Source organism: Vidua macroura, chromosome 12 (genome assembly GCF_024509145.1).
Source record: "Vidua macroura isolate BioBank_ID:100142 chromosome 12, ASM2450914v1, whole genome shotgun sequence".
In the NCBI taxonomy this organism is placed as follows: Eukaryota; Metazoa; Chordata; class Aves; order Passeriformes; family Viduidae; genus Vidua; species Vidua macroura.
Window position 1 is genome coordinate 13,331,558 of NC_071582.1, and position 22,301 is coordinate 13,353,858.

Sequence of the window (22,301 nt, forward strand, 5' to 3'; positions counted from 1 at the left end):
AAATACTCCAGCACAAATCTCTTTAAACCTCTCCTAAATAAGAAATTATGCTAAAGCTCTTTAGTAAGGAGGTTCTCCCCCCTGTTGAAATAAAAATCAATTATGTTTGCTCTGCTGTGAACAATGTCGCTCCGTAGCCTTGCTTTCTAATTGGGTAATGCCTTAATGACCTGCTGGGAGGCTGTGATGCATTGCTTTGGACCCTCTCTGCAGGCTCTTAGACTACCAGTCAGATGTCAATGAAGCTTGGCTCAATAGGGGTTCTTTTTCTAAAATTCCATTATTCATCAGGGTTTATGCACTAAAATGATCACAAAATAAAACCTTCACATCAAGCAGAGTTAAATAGAATTATGGATGCTTTACCTCATTGTTAGACTTTGAGATTGTCGCTGGATTAAAATTAGGTTCTTTTTTATTTGTTAAATTTGATGAAAACATTTTCTCACTTTGGGGTTTTTCTGTTAAGAAGCATTGAAAGAAGCAACTTTAAAGGTGGTGGATTTTTTATTTTTAATAAGGAGGTGTATATGTATTTTAAATAAGTCTTATCTGTTCTTGTTTATTTTAAACCATGAAACAAATGTTTAAAAAAGTCTTATTCACTGTCAGTGAGTGATAAGTATCAAACCATTGACTTCATTTAATAGCTGTGTTGAATCATTCTGATTTTCTATCAGAACTGGGATAAATAAGATTTTAAAAAATCATACATTTGCTTTATATTTTCTTCCTAACATCTAAAGGAGACCATTGAAGTGGAATCTTAAAGACTGTTATTACAAAGCTGGTGTTTGAAGGGGAGAACGGCTGGTTCTGCAGGACTTCTCTTCCAGAACAAGAACAAGGATTTCTTTCCTTTGCCTGAGAAGATGCTTTCTTTCCTTGATGACAGCCTGAAGCTACATAGCTGTAAAAAAGGTAAAATTAAGCTGGGAAAGCATCTTTCCTATTAAATATGTCCATATGTGCACACATGTACATGTATGCAATTCGAAAAGTAAAAGCAAATGACATTTGTGTGATTTTGTAGCAGCCTCAGGGAAAGTTTTCTAGCTATTTAAACACAAATCTGTTATGCAGTGACAAATTAGGAGTTACCAGGGCAACTGCAGGTAACAATTTATTCATACTACCTCTGGAACACATCCACCTTCCTAACGTGACTGGCTGATGTGTTGTGTGCAATGCATGTATTTCCAAATTAGTAAGTCAGTCAGTCATATAATTACCATAAAATTGCAACTTTCCCTCAAGTTTATAAGGCTAGGGAAATCTACAAAAATACCATGAGAAATAAGTAAAATGTATAAATAAGTGAAAACTTTAATTTGCTTTACTTTTTCAGGTCCATATCTTCTGGAAAATTCTCTGGTTTCTAAGCTTTAACCTTCTGGTTTTAAAACAGGCCAGAATCAGTATCTCTTAGGATCTGCATCACCGAGACATTAATTTTTCATCAGAACCCTCCCTCTTCAGAAAGATGTGAGATTTTCTGCAGATGCTTCACCTGCATCTCCCACACTGAACTCACATTTTCAACAATCCAGTCCTTTCTGTCAGAGCTTCCATGTCCTTGTCTCCTGGTTATTACCATCACCTTTACTTTTAACAATTATTAATTGTACACTTTGTGTACTTGTCCAGCATATAGGCACATTCTGTCATTTGCAACCTATCAGTTGTAACATATAGATCTTCTCATCTAACTGATTATCTGTCAGACAGTTGATGCTTCCTTCCACACATAAAGGAGATTGACACAATTGTTTTCCTAAGACCTTGGAAAGCTGCATGAAAACCATGATCCCAGTCATTCAGGCAATACATCTTACTGCAGTATTTTAAATTTTTTCATGTTTACAAACATTTCATCAACATCTGCATCTCTTCAGTTGTGAACTAGGTCATGAGATGCAGTCCTAAGTAGAGTCTCCTGCTAGCAACTTCTTAAAAAGCCCCTTTTCTCCTCTGCTTTTCATTGTTTAAACAGTCTGCCCAAAACACTGCATTAATTTGACTCCAGGGACAAACACCCACCACAGTCACCACTGACTACACAGGTTTTTCAGCCCAATGTTACCCAGAACCCAACTCTGGTCTATCTCTACGCCCAGTTGTAATAAGAAGTGTTGAAATCTCAGAAATTTGCAGTTTCCTAACACAAAAAGCCTGTAATCCTCACATGATGGATTGCACCTTGTCAAGAAAAACCGTGTATTAGGAATAACTGGAGACTTCATAGTTTAGTATTGATCAATTACTCAAGCTGAGAGCATGAGCTGGAAATTTGGACTGCTACAGGCTCACCAAAGGTTGTTTTTAGGAATTTAGAGAGGCTTGTTATGGGTTCAGCCCTCATATTTGATCTGTAAATGCTAAAAAGCTGTTCTGTGTTATAACACCATGGCCCCACCCCTATCATGAGAGAGCCATTCTCTGCACATCTAATTCTAATCAGTAAAGTAAATAAACTTGAACTTGGAATACTCTCAAGACCACTTGTTCATGTTTTCATAAACACTTAGGAAAGAACCCAAGTTTCTCATAGCTAATATTAAAGCCTTAGCTGAAATACTCCTTCCAGCCACCCCAAACTGGAGTTTCCTCCAGCACACACTTGGAGAATTGCAGGGCTCTGGAAGGTGACATGACACTCCACAGGAAGCCATGAAGTGTTCTGGTCCTGGCACACAGAACTGCAAAACTCATTAATTACTTTATTCATAATCCTTCTGGAGGTCCCTTTTCTTCTTTCCTCTTTTCTCCCTCCACCCCCTGCCCCAAATATCTCTTTGGTCATTGGCCTCAAACAGTTGTATTTGCATGTTTTATCAGGCACAACAGGAGAAAAGCCTGGCTTCTATTTGAAATGGCACAAACTAACTACAAAAATCACTCTACAAATTACATGATTGCCTGGTACTGAGCTACGGTTTTAATGATTATAAAAAATTAGTGGGTCACCTCACAGTGCAGACCTATCTCCTCCCCAGGGAATGAAGAATTAAATTTAATTTTGGTTTGCCCAAATTTTATGGAAGGATACTCTCTTGCTAATGGTTGAAGTAACAGCAGCTGTTTGACAAAGCCAGACTTAAGACTTGGGGTCAGATCAAATCTTGACACAGGGAGATTTTTGCTTCCTTCAATGTTTCTGGGTGTTGTTTTTTTAAATGTCACAAAATGTCTTTTTTTAATGCCTGAGAATTTATCTTCTGAAACAGTAAAACTCTGAGGGAAATCAATGTTTGAGATTCTTCTGAGCTTGTTCAGTACTGAATTTCTTAAAATAGTACTTAAGTGATATCTGAGCCTGGTGCTGTCTTCTTTGCAAGGAGATGGGTCACCATGAAGGACCAGATTCTTAACCTGAATGAAGAAAAAAAAAATTATGATTCAGACAGCTTTGTATCTACCTGCGGAGCACTCCTTAGAAGTTTCCAAAGAAAGAAATATAAGTTTTAATGAGAAAATCTGTCAAATTCTAACTTAATTTTAAACAGGCTCTATTTCTATCTTTTAGTCTGGTTTTGACTCTTCCATTTACCAATGACAAGAAGTGAGATCTACCAAAATAAAAGCGCTGTTGTGGATTTTCAGCATTTACATGGCTTCCATCCCTTTTGTTCCACAGTCCCACAGGCTGTCAAATAGCAAAGAGAAGTGTCCTCAAGTGGCAACTTTTTCTCTTCTGAGCAGGGAGGTTGGAGCAGATGATGGAAAGCACTGTGGTCCTTTCCAATCTCACCCAGTCTGGGACTCTGTGATCAGTTTTTACACGTTGTAGAAGACGGGGTTTAGGTATTTAGTAGTATGAGGCTTTCATGATTTGCGTGCTGAGCCATAATCAAACTCCTTGGATTTCTGAGCTGTCAGGGATTGTTTCCTCTACAGCCTGACTGCTGCACTCTGCTCCCCTCCGATGTCCTGGGGGTCACCTGTGAACAGCAGGGCTGTGCTACAGCAATACCCACCATGGTGTGTCCCATTAGGTCTAGACTGGAAATTTTGGATGTAGCTAAAATGTCTGTGATGTCTCACCCATTTGATCTCAGATTTATATCAGGATTTCAGCTGGTAATTTTGCAGACTTCTGCAAACTTCTCTAATGTCTGAAAAATATCATCTTTTGTATTAGACTGGGCTGGGACAGAAATGTTTTAGCTTGGAGCTGAATGACAACTTCTTTTCATCTTTACTCTTCTTTGCTTGCAGAAATGTTGACATTATTAGCATATGGCTCCAAAGGATTTTTAGTTTTCAATTAGTGGATTTGTAATGAATAGTTTGCATATGACATCACAGTTTGTTCCAGGCCAAGACACTACTGTATCATAGTAAAAATCCTAAGCTGAATTCATGGTTACTATGTTAACTCTCAAAAGAACATTTATAGGAAAATTACAGTTTCCCATTAAAGTGCTGGCATTTTGTTTGTCTCAGCTCAGTATTTGGTTTTGCAGTCTCTCTACCAAGTAAAACTCTTGTTGATATGTTTGATGCAAGGTGGTTTACTATGAAAATATTGTCTAATATCACCTAAAAGAGACTGGGATGTCTGTGTACTAACACAGGAAATATCAATTCCTGCCTTGACCAGGAAACTATTGTGAAGAAACATAAGTTCAGTGATTTCACAAACTTTCTGCTGTGTCCTTCCTGTTTTCTTTCAATTCTTCTTGTAAGTGGTTTTCTTTTGTTGCTTTTAATTTCAGGAACTGTTTGTGATTTGATGGTATTTCCTGATGTTACCATGAGATGCCCTATGCTATGGCTACATGAAGGCATAAATCAGTGCAGTAATTGAAGATCAGTTTCTGAAGAAGTTGGTGCTGAGGCTTCTGATCCACACATGTTCTATGAAGATTTTTCTTCAGAATAAATTCAGTCTGGTCTCCTGAACGAAATGTCTACATCCCAGACATGGTGTAGCTGTCCCAAGAAGCAGCTATTGCTTCAAATCCTTATGGTTAGCACTTGAAAATGAAATTCCAGTTCAGTCCTCTTCAGATAAAATTTTTCAAATAAAGTGATTTTTCTGGGAAATAAAACATTGAAATATTTAAAAAAAGGTTAAATTTGGATAATTATTTCAACCAAAAGATAGAATTAGGATGACATTTTAACATATAAAAATATTTTATTTATAGATGGAAACTTCCAAAATATGTTCCAAATTATTTCACCCTGGGTTAAAAGATGTAGCTGACCTTTGTTTTGATTTGGTTTTGATTGTTTTGTTTGTTATTTTTGAATTCATCCAAACAGCCAGCAGCTTCTGTTTCAGATCAATTTTTTCCTGATTTCTTTTTTTTCTAAACCTCCAAATAGGAAAATCAGTTTATTCACTTGCTGTTTCTCATATGTTTAATTAATTTCAGATGCTAGATCCTAAATTCTAATTTTCAACAGAGTAAAGCTGTGTCAAAATTTTCTGTAAAGCAGTTTTGGTAAGTCAAAGCATTACATAAATAAAAGTAATAAAGCTCAGACCATAATTGCTTCACTGTTCTCACTGCCAGCAGATTCTGCTGTATTTTAAAAGAATTCTTGTGCTCTGCTTGTACTTCCAGCCCAAACCAAGAATTTCAGACACTTGACAAATGTGCAGAGAAGTGAAGTGGAAGTGCATGCTCGTGCTCCATGTGAAGTTCCCCAGTTCCTGCAATGAGGATCTGATCTGGGTCTGCTCCTGCATGGGCAGAGCCTCGGGGGGAGCCCAGGGCTCTGTGAAGGAGTTTGGGTGGCAGCACCACCAGGCTTGGCTGTTTGCTTCGTGCTGCCCCTTCTGCCCTTCCTGGGACCCCTTGGCCCTGCAAGGAGGGGCTCCCCTTCTGCCTGGGGCTCAGCCTCTGTCCCAGGGCATCCCGTTTGCTTTTGGCATTTTCCTGCTAAAATGTCACTCTGGAAAAGCTGAGCTGCTCCTGCTGCGTGGCGCTGGAGGTGGGCACAGGGCAGGGCTCAGCTGCTGGTGGCCTTCTCAGGACTCTGTCTGGCAGAGCTTGGATATTGGCAGCCTTAGTTCAAGCATATGAGTGCTTCTTTGTGCATCTGCAGTCTCTCTTTTGGTATGTTATTTTGGAAAGGTTATTCTGTAATTTACTGTACAAAGTATTGGAATATTTAACAAGGAGCAGCTCCTGTGCTGTTAACTTGCAATCCCTGAACTGGAAATAAATCTAAAAGCTAATTCTCCCTGGTCCTTTAATATCTTCTACACTAAGAACAAACTCCATCGTTAGAGGATATTGAAGTGCTTTGCCAGGGGGATGCTTCCTTTCTGAGGTATTACACAGATTTCGGTTTGAGAAGGTTGACTGATTTATCCAATATCACAGTTTGGTGGCAAAATTTAGTTCCCAACCCCAGGTCCAGCTGATAGTCCTTGCTATCTCTCTCAGGGATTAGTTGATTTAAGTAAAGTGTCATAAAGCTGCATTATTTGAATGAGCTAATAATTCTGAACCACCCTGGTGTAGCTGGCAAATCTGCAGCAAAACAGAAACAAAGGAAAAACAGTTGTCATAATTTTACATCTGAAAAGAGACAGGGCAAACTGCACCAAGCTGATGAAATGGGTAAAATGGTCCTACAGCAGATTTTTACTGTGCAATCCTGTTCCACATAATCAGTGCTCTTGGATTTTGTGGGAGCTGTTCCTGGATTTCATCTGCCTATGAGGAGACAGAAATGCTCTGCCCTAGGGAGAACAATTGAGGGGGGAAAAGTGTTTCTTAAAATCCACAGTAAAAACCTCTCTGCTTTATCTAGAGCTCATTAGAGAGTTTAAAGAAAACTCAATGCCGTGTTTAAATGCTTTTCCCCCCTCAGTTTTATAGATGGTTAAATGGCACACAGGTTGTGCTGTCTCAGCCATCAAAAGCTAAGAAAGGAGGTTAAAAGACCCCAGGGATCCTTCACATTAATTACTACCACTGTCAGTTGGTGTGAAACCATGTTTGGGCCTTTTAGAAAGGAAGAGTGTAATTTGTGCTTTCAGTTAGGGCTGAAACAAATCCTGCAGATACTGATGGTATATACTCACGTGCAAAAATGACTAATTTGTTTCCGCTGAATTCTTGTAGTTAATCTGGGAAAAATTTATGGGAAAACCCCTCACCCTACCCCAACAACTCCAACTGAATTTTAGCAACCTGAATTGGCAGTCTGTAAAAATGGCTTGAATTAATTGGAAGCCTAATCCACGGAAATTAGCTAAAAAATGCATTATTCACTCCAGTGTAGCAGCAGGGAGGAGAAATGAAAGAAGCAGAGAGGAAAAGCAGAAGCAGCACCTAAGGCAAAGGGCTGTCATTTGAATTTCATAATCGAGGGTGAGACAAAGACACCTCTTTGTCCAAGTAAGCTACCTTCTGAAAGGGGAAATCTGAAGAAAACACAGAACTATGCAGTCTGAGCATTGGGGCTGGCTGGACTCTGCATCTCCCATCATTTACAGTGGTGCACAAGAACAACCAAAGGGAAAAGAAGTTTCTATAGCACAGCAGCACAGTGTATGGGTTGCATTTGCCACTCAGTGTAGTCCAGTGTAGTCAGCCTGCTGAGAGAGACACACACTAAATAAAAAACTGGGGTGCACCACAGCAACAGAAAGGCTGGTTTGAAATCCCTTTCCACACCTGCATCCTGCCCCATGTGGTGGCAAACCAAGAGACATTAAGTGAGTTACACCTGGGTGTGTGCAGAGAAATGGCAAAGAGTGAAAAGATAGAAATTTTCTAGAGGACATAATGACAATTAGCGTGACAACTGGTAATTATCTGGTGCTACCTAACGAGTATAGCTCAGAAGGCCTGAGGAGTTTGAAGCAGTTTCATTGAATGGCCCAGACCCTGAGCAGGGCAGTGCTGCTAGAACTGGCACAGCAAGGTGGGACGAGGGCTGGCTGCAGGCTGAGACAGCAGAACTGGCTCTGGCTGGGACAAGCCCCAGGGCTGAGGGCAGCAAGGGGACTGGACCACACTGCTGGGCAGAGAGGGAAGGGTTAACCCTTTTGGTAGCAGTGAATTGTTAGATCAGCCCAGGTGTCATCTGAATCCCCATCTTAACGTGCCCTGCCCTTGCAGTTTCACTTGGCTGCTCATCCTAAAGTCTTTTGCTGCTATGTTGCACACTATGTTGCACAGTGCTCATGCTTTCTTAAAAGCTGTCTACCCCAGGAAGGTGCATGCTTTGCCTGTGAGAGTTTGGCACATAGATACATGTTTAGCTCAGAAATCCACTGTTTCAAAAAAGGGAAATCTCAGAGGTGAGGAAACCCAGAACAGAGTGGTTCACAGAAACACGAAGTCTGATTTTCACACTTCTCAGCAGCAGCACAGAGAAAGTTAAAGCATGCCTTATTCTTTTTAATTACTATTGCATCCCCAACACACTATGGCCTGCTTTTTGCTTTGCCACATATGTGTTCCATGATGTGTAACCTCTCAGTGTCTGTCTAATTAATCCAGGTTTGACTGCTACAACCTATGAGTTGTTCACCAGCTTTGTATGTGATATAACTCTTGGATATTTTTAAGCTATCTAGATCCAATTGCTAAGGCAAGATTGAAATTCTGTTTTGGTTTTGATTGTTGGCTTGGGTTTTTTTAATTGCTTAATGTGCTTGGGCAAATGAAGAACAGATTTTTGGGTGCCTTTCTGGTTAGAAATTGTAATTAGGAAAACCTTTGCTATCTCCCAGAAGCAGCCTGCTAGTTACTGATATTGGAGTGTGTGGCATTTGTACTCTGATTTAATGAGAAAGCACGTGCCAAATTCTGTACTAGTTACTTGGTTTAAACTTAACTGAAGTTTCGTGTAGAATTTCCCATTCCAAGGGGAAATGATACCACAATAGGATTTAATGAATTGTGTACCTACAAGAGCAATATAGCTCCCAAAATGCTTGATCAACTGAACTGCTCTTCCTGTAAATGCAGCAATAAAAGCTCTGCTGCTCCTCCTTTCCTAAGCATGGCCAGAACCTGCAAATCACTTTTCACAGTTAAAAGGTGACATCAGACATAAATGGGAAACATGTGCAATTGTGTTAGATTGCAATTTTGGAATGCCTAGCTGTGATCCCATGGCTTTTGCATTAGTTTTGTTCATTTCAAGGCTATCAGTGACTTCCCTGGTACAGGATCAGACCCTAATTACTAAAACAGTGAGCTTAGCATGGCACTTGGAGATATGCTTCCAGCTTGCTGGGAAAGAACCTTGTCTGCTGTTTGATTTTAAGTTCTGCTGGACAGTAAGATTAGCTCGTGATGCTAAGCTAAGCAAGTGGTTCATTCATCATTTATTTATATCTGTGTTCATAGCTTGAATCTGGGTTTTTGGGGCTTGTACTGCAGATTCTCTCTCATTCTATCTCAGTTTTCCAACCATCTGCATCTGGCACTTAGGGCTGGGGAGCAAAGCAGAGGGGGGTGGTGGTGGTGTGTCCCAGCAGTGCTGCTCTGTGCTGCAAATAAAAACACCAGAGATGAATATGAAGGAAGGGCTGCTAATGTGGGACTTCCCTTGTACCCCGGGAAAAAATGGAGCCCTTTTTTCGGGATGATCTGCGGAATAAACATCAAGATTTCTTGTCTCTGTAAGAAAGTAACAGCAGTGACAAAGCACAGCTAATAAGGGGAACAAAAAGAGATAAGGAAAGGTGAAGTAGTGAAACAGGAAAAAAGAAGGTTGAAAGACAAAAGGTGAAAAGGGAGAGAAAGGTATCAGATTTCTTTTGGCATTCATGTGCTCTGTATATAGAGTTTGAATATATTTTCCAGAATAGGATTTCCCCTTGCATTTGCAATTCAAAGCTTCTAGCAAATTCCACTGTTTCCCTTGGCATTTCTTCAGCCTCTGTGGATTTTCCAGTTCTGCTTTTTAGATGCAGTGCAATTGTCAAATTCTGCAGCTTTATTTTTTTTTCTTCCCTGAAGTAAAATGTGGCTTAAGGTGTATTGTGGCATTCCTTCAGTTTTTGGTTCAAAAATTGAAAAAGTGCAGGGACCTTGTTCCCTTCTCTTTATAGTTTAATTCATGGATGGTCTTTAGGACTACTTGGATATTTGACAGTGTTTCCTGTCTTTATTCCCTTGCATGAATAAGTGGATAAAAAGATTTGGGATTTTCCATAGTATGGGTAGATATGCAGCTATTATGTTCAAGGAAAATACCAGTCATGGGGTGGCTGAGACATGCTCATAAAGATAAATACTACCAAAGGGGATGATGTACTTGGGATCATATGTAGAAAAACAGAGACTTGCTGCATTGCTGTCCTGGGAGCAAAAAGACTCCTACCCCACTTTGCAGCTAATTCCATCTGCCTATCCAAAATATTGGTTTTATCCAGTCAGTTTGAGATCACATCAATAAGAGGATAACAAATGTTGCCTAACAATGAAGAGTACAGATGGTTGATTGCTTTATTTTTACTTCTCCTAGTGTATAAAATTAATGATTTTTAACAGAGCTTTGCTTTGCATGCACGCTGTTAGCAAGCTGAAAAAATTTCATATTTGTCAAAGCAGGACTGCAAAATAAAACTCTGATCACTAAAGCCTGGATATCTGGAGAGAATCTTTATGGTGGAGAGCAGAGAAGTAACTAACATGTGGCCCTTCAAAAGCCCACATGCAGTGAAGATGTGTTAAGAAAGTGAAAATTGTTTCAACCTGTTCTCCGGTGAAGTAGGATGCTGCTAATGGATCCATTACAGACAAGCAATAAGGGTTTTCCTAATCATTGCTGGGATGGGCTGGTGAAAGTATTTGGGATAAGCTGCAGTAATAGCTAATTGTATATAGAGGCCCAGCAGCTCCACCAGGCAAAGGGTTTCAAAGGGCTGCATGGGAGAATTCACTTCACAAGAGGCCCCTTTCAGACACTCTCCAGGTTTGGAGCTCCTTTCCTTTTAATACACATTCTGGGAAAGCACTTTTATAATCCTCCTTTAGAGTTATTGCGAGCGAATGTGGTGATGGTTCAATGAAAAAGCATGAAAACAGTAATGGAATTTCTTTTCTTTTTTCTTCTTTTTTTTTTCTTTCTTTCCTAATAGGCCCTTTAGAAAGTCAGACCATATGTGTGGAAGCCTTATTAACTAGAGGCCAGGTTTAGAAAGAACAATTTACCAATGACTTGGTAAATTACCAAGATGAATTTGAAAATAAACCTAGAAAACACAAATTTGAGTTCTAAATTAGTACTTAAAAAAAAAAAAAATCAGACCTATAATTGCTTGGTGTCTTACAACATTTCAAATAATGTGTGGTGTAATTCTTATAAGACTGAAACTTATAGGCAGAAAAAAATGTAAGGAAATTATTAGAATGCTGCATATTTCACTTTGAAATTTCACTCTCTCCTAAGCTTTCTTAGGAGAGAATTGTAGTTTTACATTCTCTGTATTTTAATACATTTATTGCAGAAAATGATTTTTGGTAGACTATGTAAGTGTTTTGGATGATCTACATGGGAAATACATAAAAGCATTAAACTGTTTCATGTAGCTGAAACTTAGAGGAAGCTGGGGGTGGAGGGAGAAGGCATTACTTCTCCCTCAATGCAGAAGGACATTTAAAAGTGATTTGAAAATGTACTTGGCTTGCAAAATTTTCTCCGTTTATACTTGTTCCTAACTTGTTACAGGCATGTGCATTGTAGGGCTATATTTTGGGTTGGTTATTTTTTATTTTTTCCTAACAAGTAGAAAGGATAAATAACTCGGAGAAACAATGGAAAAATCTTATGAAGAGTTTTATTCCCAGTTCAAATAAAGGACTCTGTTCAGATATGATCTTAATTTCCTGTGGATCAAATGACTTCTGTTCAAAGGTCTCAAACCTATAATTTTCACCTTCTCATTCATCAGCTGATCCCCCTGTGGAAGAGGGAAGAGTAGAGCCGTTAATTCCCTATTTAGATCACATGGATGATTATATCATAATCCTGAGTGTAAATGTCGTGTATTTCAGAACAAGTGTGCAACTGCATGTGGTTGTGTCCTTTGGAAAGATCATATTTATTGTTTTCCTCCCCAAACTGCTGTTAGTTACAGCATGGTCCAGCTGGTTGAAGCAACACCTTTTCTTTATTTTCCATTAATAACCTTTTCAGATTTGCCTGTGAACCTGAAAACGCTTTTGACAGAAAACCTACATAACGAAGTTTGCAGAACTGAAGTGTATCTTTAATAAAAAAACCTTGAGTTTTTAAATTCATTACTGAATAAAATATCACTGTTATTACTGACATCTCTTGGAAATTGCCAAATAGACCATGTTTATGGAAAGTAATTTGAGAATTATGAAGAAGGGTAGGAGAATTTTGCATATTATACAACTTCTCTTAGATACTATAAAATGAATGCTAGTCCTCTAGGTTACAAAATCCTTATATTTTCCATTTTTAATTTTTAATTCTGATTCTCATGGTTTTTTAGCTGGCTGCAGAAGAGTGATGTTGGCTGTCACATTTACATGTAATGCGTATATTACTCGTACACGTGTCCCAGTAGGTCAGTGTGGAACAACTTTGTCCTGTTTGGGATTTAGATTTTCTGAATATTCCTGCAGATAATGATTAAGAATTTGAAATGTTTTTGATAAACATGTCTAAGATGGCACATAATATCTGTGGGTTTTTTTGTTTGGTTTTTTTTTTTTTGGGAGTGGCCCTTAATGCTTGGACTGGTGGCCTTTCAGGCTGAGAGGGACCCTGTCACTGTTTCACTCCATGTGAAACAGCAGCCTTGTAGTAATAAAGGATTCTTCTTTAGCATCCTTATCTTGGAATGCATCTGAGTCCAAATATCCTAAATTACAGAAAATGACAGCCTTTCAGTGGATAAATTAATTTTAGGTGTGTATTTTTGCTGTAATAAAGGGCAATGTTTATATAGAAATGTATTTTTCCCTATCTTTTATAGTTTACTGGTCATGCTAATTGAGCACAGCTCTGTTTCTTGTGGCATCACACAAATTAGTTAGAAATTCTACTGTGAATTAACACAGATTTGGCTACAGATGGAATGGCAGGCAAGCCATCATCATTGTTTAAACCTATTAATGTTTACAACTGTTGTTTTAAATCACATTTGTTTTTAAATAGGATGATTGCAATAATCCTTTTGTGTTTCAGAGATGAAAGAAAATGAGTGAAGAGTCAGCTGTGGCATGATTTAAAAAAAATAATAACAATGAAAGATTGCCATATAGAATCTCTGCTCTAAGATTTCAGAGATGCTTGTGGAAAAAAGATTACTTTTTGTAGAATTTTTAGTGACAATCCCAGTAGTAACTATTGCTCGAGCTGCTGGAAAATGGATGGATTGAGTTGTTTGTTAGCTGTGGACTATAGTAAACTCATAGTGAAAAAGTCATTTGCTTTCTCAATTACTTCCAGCTTATCTTAATCAGGACACTGATTACTGAGCTCCCAATTCAGTCTGAATATCTACTTTTAGCTCTCTCCTTGATGTGACTGAATCCTATTGTAACAATTTATTTTCTTCAAGAAAAGTCTGATTAGAAGTGTGGGCTAAGGAGCACGTTCAAAAGCTAGGCAGGCATTGGAAACTGGGGGTTTTGGAGTCTCATGTGTTTTGCTGCTGGTGAGATAATGTCACATTTAGCAAACAGCTGAACACAGCAGGAAGTGAGGTTTGGCCTTTGCACAGGTATCAGATGATGAAATTGTACAAAGCCCCATCATTCTGAGCATTAACATGTACATTAACTTCTGCACTCGATTTTTTTTCATGGGCTCAATAGAAATTCTCCTCAGTGCTGGTCTTGTATTTTACAAGAAGCAGATAAATGACTGTTGGAAAAAATAAACAAAAAAAAATCCCCCAGGCTATAGCTCCCAAAGAGATTCTTTTTTTCTGAAGAGGGGGTTTAATGAAGGGTAGCACTTTGTGTATGAAATGAATTTTTGCTTTCTAATTAGAGCTCCGATTAATTGGCAGAATTGTAATTTTTTTTGCCTACTGGGCAGAGCTTTGCTTATATGTTGGACACTTAAATTATTTTCCTTTTTTCAACTATGAAATTCCATCCTCTGAAGTGGAATATTGATAAAGTGAGAGGGGTTACTCACAGATCAAGTACATCTCAGCAGGCTGTCCATGCTTTCTATAAGCTTTGATTTGGGAGTGATTAGTGCTATGTCTGGCAAACTAATGCTAATTTAAAACCCCTTCTGTTCTTGACCCCAATTCTTAAGAGTTCATGGAAGGTACCTGTTGCAACAACTGTGTTTGTAGTGCAGGCACACACGTTTAGAAAAAATTCTGAGCACCAATCAGCAAGTAAACAACTTCTGGTCTTGTCTGATTGTTGCCCATAAAGAGGTTTATAAAGAAGAAAGAAATGAGGCTTCTGAGAAGCCTTGGTTGATTAAGAGCTCTGTTCTTTGTATAACAGCAGTAAATACAGGACTGCTTAAAATTAGTCACTTAACTAGTCATAGTGCTGGCATGTGAAACTTTAGGACACTTTGAGGTCAGGCTTCAAAGGTGATGCATTTGGTAAATATAACTGGTGTTCAGTATTAAAATGTTAGAAATGTAATAATGAAACAACAGGACAGGGTATCCTGGACTTGATGGGATTAGCTACTACATATAGGTTACATGTGAATCCCTTCCTTTTATTGTTTTAGGGACTAAAGTCCTGTTTGACAGTTTTGCTTCTGGAAGGGTTTTTTTCATTATGAATCTCTAACATCTGCCATTCAACTTGTTTCTGCCTGGCCAAGAAATTGCTAGAAATTCTGCTGTGTTAGAGTAGTTACATCACTGCAGAGGGAAGACTGCTGAACTTGCAAGCTACTTGTTTCTGCTGTGCAAGCATTCAATATTTTGCATGATAACTTAATAAATTTTGTTTCTGTTTAGAGAGATGAGCCTAATAATGAAAGAGATATTTAAAAGTTATTTTTAGTGAACATTTAATATGACAGGGGCAAGTTTCAGGCAGGTTAGTAGGAGGTGAGAAGTTTGCAATGTCCTGAGGCATCCACTTCTACTGATCTTTCATATGTGATTAAATTGCTGTTTCTAGATGTACATCTTGCCAAATAGCTGCTGGCTTTTTTATATAAATTACACAGATGTAACAGGGCAGAATAAACCTGATAAGCTGTATGAAGGCAAAGTGCAAGTTGCTTATGCTCTTCTCTTGGCTAATTGCTTCTATTCACTGCTTAGCAAGAGCTCTCTCCTGTCTTTTTACTGCTGTGAATTGCTTTGCACATAAGCAGCTAGAGCTTAAAGAATATTTTTTGGAAGAAGATGCAGCAAAACACTTTTGCTTCTATTCTTTGTCCTGTTTTTATTTATTTTTAAATGCAAGACATAATTCTGTCCTGTTCCTTAATCATGGGGTTCCTCTTCTGCTAGGCAGTCTTGGCTGATGGGTGGATTCATGGTCTCACTTGTGAGACTGTGGAATAGAAAATAGCAGTGTAGAGCAGGTAGCAATGTCAAATGACAAGCAGTTTAAGCAGGAGGGTCAGAAAAGCTGGAGAAGAAATGGAGCTGCTGTGCTGCATCCTGCTGTGTAGGAAATGTGGTGACACAGGAGTGAGTGGACAAGTACATCACCTTTCTGCAGAATCTTGCTGTGTGAGTGCTTTTGCCTGTGACCTTCTTCCTGCCATTTCTTTGGAGGGGTACAGAAAGGGACAGTGGGGATGGGGCAGAAAGAAAGAGCTATTCTCTCTGGTATGGAAGTCTGTAATTATTTCCTTCCCGGTGATGGTGGTGTATTTTTAAAGGTAGCTTCTCCCCTCTGGGAAACAGAATTAAATGTCCAGCTTGGTAGTTTTTTGGAGGTGATCTTGGAATGTATGGCAGCTCTGAGACCAGACATTGTGTGCTGAAACTATTTAGTCATTATGTCCTGTAATCAGAGGTAATTGCCTTGGGTGCTGTAGTAGGGCCATGTGAAACTGGGTAAACACAAACCAGCCTAATAGGACTTAAGTTAGTATGAATAATTAAAACACAAGAAGAATGCATTCATGGCGACTTTCTAAATCTTCCGCTCTGCCTTTTCACCTCTGTCTTGTTGCTCAGTGCTCTGAGGAGGGCAGCTCCCTTGTCCTGTTTGCCTTCCCCCTTCCTTGTGAGGTCAAGAGGAAATGGCAGCTGCTCTTCCTCTTGGGGCTCCCAAAATGTAATGGCAATGAATGCTGCCAATCCTCTCAGGAGGTGATTCTGAGAGCAGACTTGTACGGGTGACAAGCCATGGCTCCTTTCCATACCTAGGGAGCTGTACACAAGCTTCCTGCAGTTTTGAGGCTCATTCAGCAGCAATGTGAGGCAGGGGGACTGTGGCAGCACTTGTGGCCACTAAGCAGCTGGCTTGGGACTGCAGTTTGCAGCTTCTGCTTGCAGGAGTTTGCATCAGGACTCCACCTTAAACATTCCACCAAGACCAAAGTGACAAGTTTGAACCCACAGACAGCAGTGAGGCTTTGCTTTGTGCCTTCCTCCTTTATTATAGCCTCTTACCTGTATACTCTCTGGGACATGGGTGTCATTACCAATTTTGAAACATTTTCAATTGTCAAAACAGGTTTTGCTGTCTATATATATATATATATATATATATTTAATCTTTGGTGCTGTTGTGTTACACAGTATTTGTTTTTACTAGCATTCACATCACTTGGGTCTGAAAATGAATCTGAAAGTAATTCAAGTCTGTGCCAGTTTGGGGTGTGTGTCTTGCTGCTCTGTACCCCAGCACAGCTCTCCCAGTGATAGCTCTTATTTCTCTCCAGGGCACTTTTTAAAGGCACATCTCCCATGAGGTCACACTTGCCAAGCCGATCTTCCTGCTCCATACTGCAGCTGTGATTGGAAAGAGGGGTTGAACTTGGCTGGTGTTGTGTGCAGGTGACACCAGCAGCCAGCAAACTCTGGCTCCAGGCTCTGTGGTCTTTACAGCCCCAGGGAATAGCACAGGCAGGAAGGGCAGCCCAGAGTGAGAACTGACTGAACTGAGAGGTTGGTGTGGGAGAAATATGGAGCTTTAAACATGGCTGGAGCATGCATGTCTCTGCACAGACCCTGAACTCTGTGTTTTCCTGCTGAAACACGTCTGGGGATTGGAATGTGTGTGTGAATAAACACTCTGATCTGTGTTATTTCTTTTTAATGTGAGCCACTTCTTAGAGTGATCTGGGAGACAAAGGCACACTTACAGAGGTGCTCTCTGCTGTACCTTTTGAAGAAAAAGTTTCCATGTCCTGCCCTCCTTTATCCCCAAGAACAAACTCAGGTGAAAAAGTCTTTAGTTGCTATAAAGTCCTATCACAACCTTATAGAACAAAACCCTAAGGCCCTTCTGTTATCATCTCATTAGAGGCTTAAATGAAAGGAAATTGAGAGTTAAGGTTGTATCTGGCTGAGTCAATGTCTCAGACTTATATACATGTAAGCAAATGTGGAATACTATGTGTTTAAGGATTGAATCCTCTGAGCAATTTTATTATTCAGTTCTTAAAGGCATATAGGAAATGCCTCTATGGTCAATATTTATTATTGTAACATAGCCTTGTGGTGGAGGTGCCAAAAGCCCTATATTTATCCTATTGCCAATGTAGTTTCTAAAGCAATAACCATCACAGGAACTCTATAGCTATTCAATATTCCTACTGAAATAAGTTCTGTTTAATTATAGCTGAATTCTGGTCTTCCTCAGTCTCATGAATGTTCATGCTTTCTAGAGGGTGGGTTTCAGTTACATTCTCTCACCAAAGATATTAAATAAGTATTTTAAACAGGAGTTCCTCTGGCTATGGTGTAAGATGAGCCTCCAAGTGCAATGTGATAAAGAATTAATGGAGAAGACAAAACCCCACAACCTCCTTTCTGGTATAGGGAGTGATAAGGCTTTCCCTGAGCCTTCTTTTATCCCGCCAGTGTGGGTTAGGAGAATTTGTATGTAAAACTTAACTTTTAATCTGGTTGACTCTGTACACCTCAGAGATGACAGTCTGAAGGAGTCTGATGTGCTTTTGCCTGTGTTTATTTTAGGGAAAATGTACATTTTACTTGGGCTACACTTACACACTGATTGTGTGTGGCAATTTCAGTTTAAAAGATTGAGATTATGCAAAATCAGCCCCTTTTTTTGTGGCCTAATTGAGTTGCATGAGGTTCCTTGACAGAAAAACTGAGAGTTGCCAGTATATTGCTTTTCATTGCTGTTGGCCTGTACTTGGGGAATAATATGTTTATGAAAACTAGGAAGAAAAGAGGCATCCCACACAATCATCACATCTCAAAACTGATCCTCCTGCAGTTTCCCATTATCTTCATGCACCAAGTTCTTACATTACAAGCAGATACTGCTGAGGAAGGGTGAAAAAACAAGGAAACCGCAAGGATGCCAACACCTGGAAGCAAGTTCAGGTTTGGCAGCCCGGTGTTTTAGGATACTGTGCAACCAACTTTTCCCATTTCTGTGCTCCTATACCTGGGAGTGTGGTCTGAGCCCCTGCAAAAGAGGGGTTTGGGATTCCTGTCCCCCCTCCAAAGTCCCCCAGGGAAAATGCCTGTCCCCATTCCCAGTACCTGCACAGGAGGTGGGAAGCTGATGGGGATTTTTGTGTGCACTGCAGAGTGTCTGTGCTTCTATTTCTGACTGACATCCTAGGTGGATTATTAGAATTTCTTGTGTAAGAAAGTGCAGATTACTTTGTGTGCAAATGGGACATAAACTGCCTTAATTAAATCCCAAGAACTGATTTATTTAGAAGAAACCCCAAAAATGCTGAAATTTGCAGGGTCATAGTCATAAGGAAAAAATGTGTGATTTGTTTAAAAAAAGTACACCAAACAAAACCCCAATTGTTTTCCCTAAATTGATTGCAAATGTGCAAGTATAAGTAACATTTGGGTTTCTTTAACAAACTCCCAAGTGATTCAGCAGTTGCCAAGGTAACAGTGCTACTTTTAATAACAATAAAGATAGCATATAAAACTTCCACACTTTTCATTGTCTAAGATAATGCTGCACTGATTCTGTAATAACATTATTAGCATGTACTTTCTTTTACTCATTGAGAAGCATGTCTGGTTCATAAATTGGCTGTACAGTAGCATCTACCACAGTGGGGTCTGGGCTCATCAGGGCTCCTGGATACTGCAGTGATGTGAAGAAATAAAAAAATTTTTTTTGCTCCAAATCCATTTTTTAGAATGACCTTGTTGACTTTTGCTTTTTGAGGCTGTCATTGTAGCTTGTAGTTGCCCTTTATTAGTTAGCTGAGTATTACTGATCTCTTTAATGCAAAAGTATCAGTATTATCAAGTCCTGCAGATAGTCTTCAAGACTAAGCTATATCTCATAAAACATTGAGGGTATGCTTTTATAATTAATGGGAAGTTGTGGTTACTAAAGAAAATTCAGGTTTTAGTACTAAAATTTTGTTGCTGTTGCATGCTTTACAACTGCCCTGCTCAAGTCTAAATGGATGTCTTCTGTTGTGCTTTTTTTTTGTCCCCTCCCCCCCCACCCTGCTTGAAATTTGAGCTTCTAGAGAACTTTGGCAGACACCTCAATGTGGTTACTCTGCATATAAACTCTTAGGTCTGGGTGGATTATTTGCCTTCTGAATATTTGACCTCATGTTTCATTCTCACTGAGTTTTCCACCTTTGTATCAAGATTTTGGCACTTCACGAATGAGACAAACCTGTTTCCCTACTTATTTCTGCAATCAAATCTGTGATTTTTGAAGATAATTTTTCTTCTGATCTCTGTAGTTGGGACAATAATGAGTCTTTTAATAAAGGAGCAGAAAAAAGATTCACAAGCCCTTCACTGGACTTGTGGACTATGTTTTCTTTTTAAAAAGCAACCCTCTTACAGCTTTTTAATATTTTAATTTTGAGGAAATTGCATGAGTAGTTATAGTCGACTGTGTGCCTCCATCTGGGGTTCTGGTTGCACTGTAGGTACTAAAGTTCAAAGCATGTTAATGCTATGTTAGTCTATCCTAAATTAAAATTTATCCTAAATTAAAAACAAGCAAACAAACAAAAAACTCCAAAAAAGCAAACAACTCCCCCTCATGAGCTGAAGACGTGAGATGTGGAAGGAGGAATCACTTGCCCGTTTATCATCTTTGCTGGTACTGACTCCCTTGGCTGGTCATCTCTCACCAACACTTAATGACCTCAGGGGAGGTTCATTGAAGGATTAAATGACAGTTTCTGTCATCTACAGAGGTGTCAAGTTCAATGCAAAATATATTTTTGAATCTAGCAGTTAGTGAGAATTGTGGAGTGCTCCCAGTAAATGTAAGTTATTTCCAGGACCTCTGCCATAGCTGCTGACTGAGGCCTCCAAACCAACCCTGATGTGCATTCGGGCTCTGGACCAGTGTCCCCTGCTCAGCTGGAGACATTCTGAAGGCCTTGAATAGATCTTGGAGCACCCAGAGGAGGGCATGGGTTTTGATGCACATCCTGAGATGTCACAGAACACGTTCTAGAGCTGAACATGATGTCCTAATCAATGCTGCTGCCAGAACTCTGTCGTGCTGCAGATGTGAGATCATTAGTACCAACTCTCTCTGATTTTCTTGTGCAACAGAGGTGGAGTCTGTAATGGAAAGATAAGATATTTCAGCATTAAAGCTGTGTGTTTAAATTTGTATTTTTGACTTTGTCTAGTGGTTTCCATTACATGATATAAGAGTCTGCTTTATCTCATATAATTTTATGAGCATATTTTATCCATGAAAGCATACATTATTCAACATTTACCTTAGATTAGCTATGTTAGAGAGCAACTTATCCTAGGGCAGAGAGTTTGCTGAAGATCTTTTGACCCAGTGAAATCTTCCTTTTATTTGGCCTATATGCAGGATTTTGTCAGTCAGATTCTTTTTTGCTTACAGGAAGGTACTTTGGGGCAGGGATTCTTTTGTGGTTTGCTTGCACAGTACTTAGGACAGTGTGGTCCTTGTCCCTTGTTGGGCCATCTAAGCCATGTTGTAAAGCAGCCAATGGGTTACTCCAATTGAGAAGCATATCTCAGGAGCTTATTTATTTATTTTTAAAGAATCATATTTCCAGGCAGGTAAAGGAAGAGCAGAGCAGTGGTGACCATTAATCATTATTATTTTGTCCATGCTGCTCCAGTCTATAAGAACAGACTGGAGCAGAGACTATAACTGACACAATTTACTGACTGAAATACAGCAATACCAATTTAATCTCTGGACAAGATAAAGAGTTTATTCATCTTTTCACCTTTGTTCTGTCAAAACTTATTTTTAGGATAAGTATCTGGTGGGCTGTATTTTAAGAAGTGCAGAGCAGCTTTTTCTTCACAACAGGCTTAATTCCTTAGGATTACAGTAGAGAGTACTTGTGCTTTAAAAAAAGCCTCAACAAAACACTCTCTAAAACAAAACTGTATCACATTCTGCCTCTCTGCCCAGGCATGCATATACCAAAAGTGAAAATCTGCTATTTCCAGATAAATTGGTTGGTTGTTACTGGCCAAAGACTGATGTAATAACAGACTGATGAATTCAAGATGTAATTTTCCCCATCTTTATGACTTTAATGTTTGGCTGGGATTCATCCTCCTGTTATCTGGTTTTACCTCAGTGCAAATATTGATAATATTCCTTGTATAAGTGAGTCAGTCTGTGGTCTTCCATTCTTCCTTTATTTCACTGCAGTTGCTGTTGGGTGTGTTAACACAATGAAGTCTGTGGCTTGGTCCTAGCCTGCAGCAAAAAAGAAAATGTGTTTTAGCTTATTTTTTCCTTTGGCATTTATTGGTAAGGAAACAAGTATTTTAAAGTATTTTGAATTGTCTGATTCTCCTTTATCAATTTGCAATGTGCAATTCCTGTGCTCAGCACTCACCTTCTGAGCAAGGGCCTGATCCTTTCCTGTTCGTTGCTGAACACATCTGGGAGTTGATCTGCTAAGGAGGTGTCACTGGGTATTTTATCTCCTAATGTTTATGCCGGTGATCAGCACCCTGTCTGCCCCGGGCAGGCACTCCACATCTCACTTTGAAATGCAATGCAATGTCTGGACCCAATCAAGTGATGCTGGAAAGAAACCTCAAACAATGGCTTGGAGAAAAAGGGGCTTGGAGGGCTAAGAGGGAAAGGTTTAAATTAGTGTCAAATGGTTCTGAGTTTTGCTTGGATTGATGGGCTTCTGCAGATTCATTAGTGGATCTGCCAGCAGGATGCTGCTACATTAAAACACAGGCCTGCCCAGCCTCGGATGGAAAAGCAGAAAGT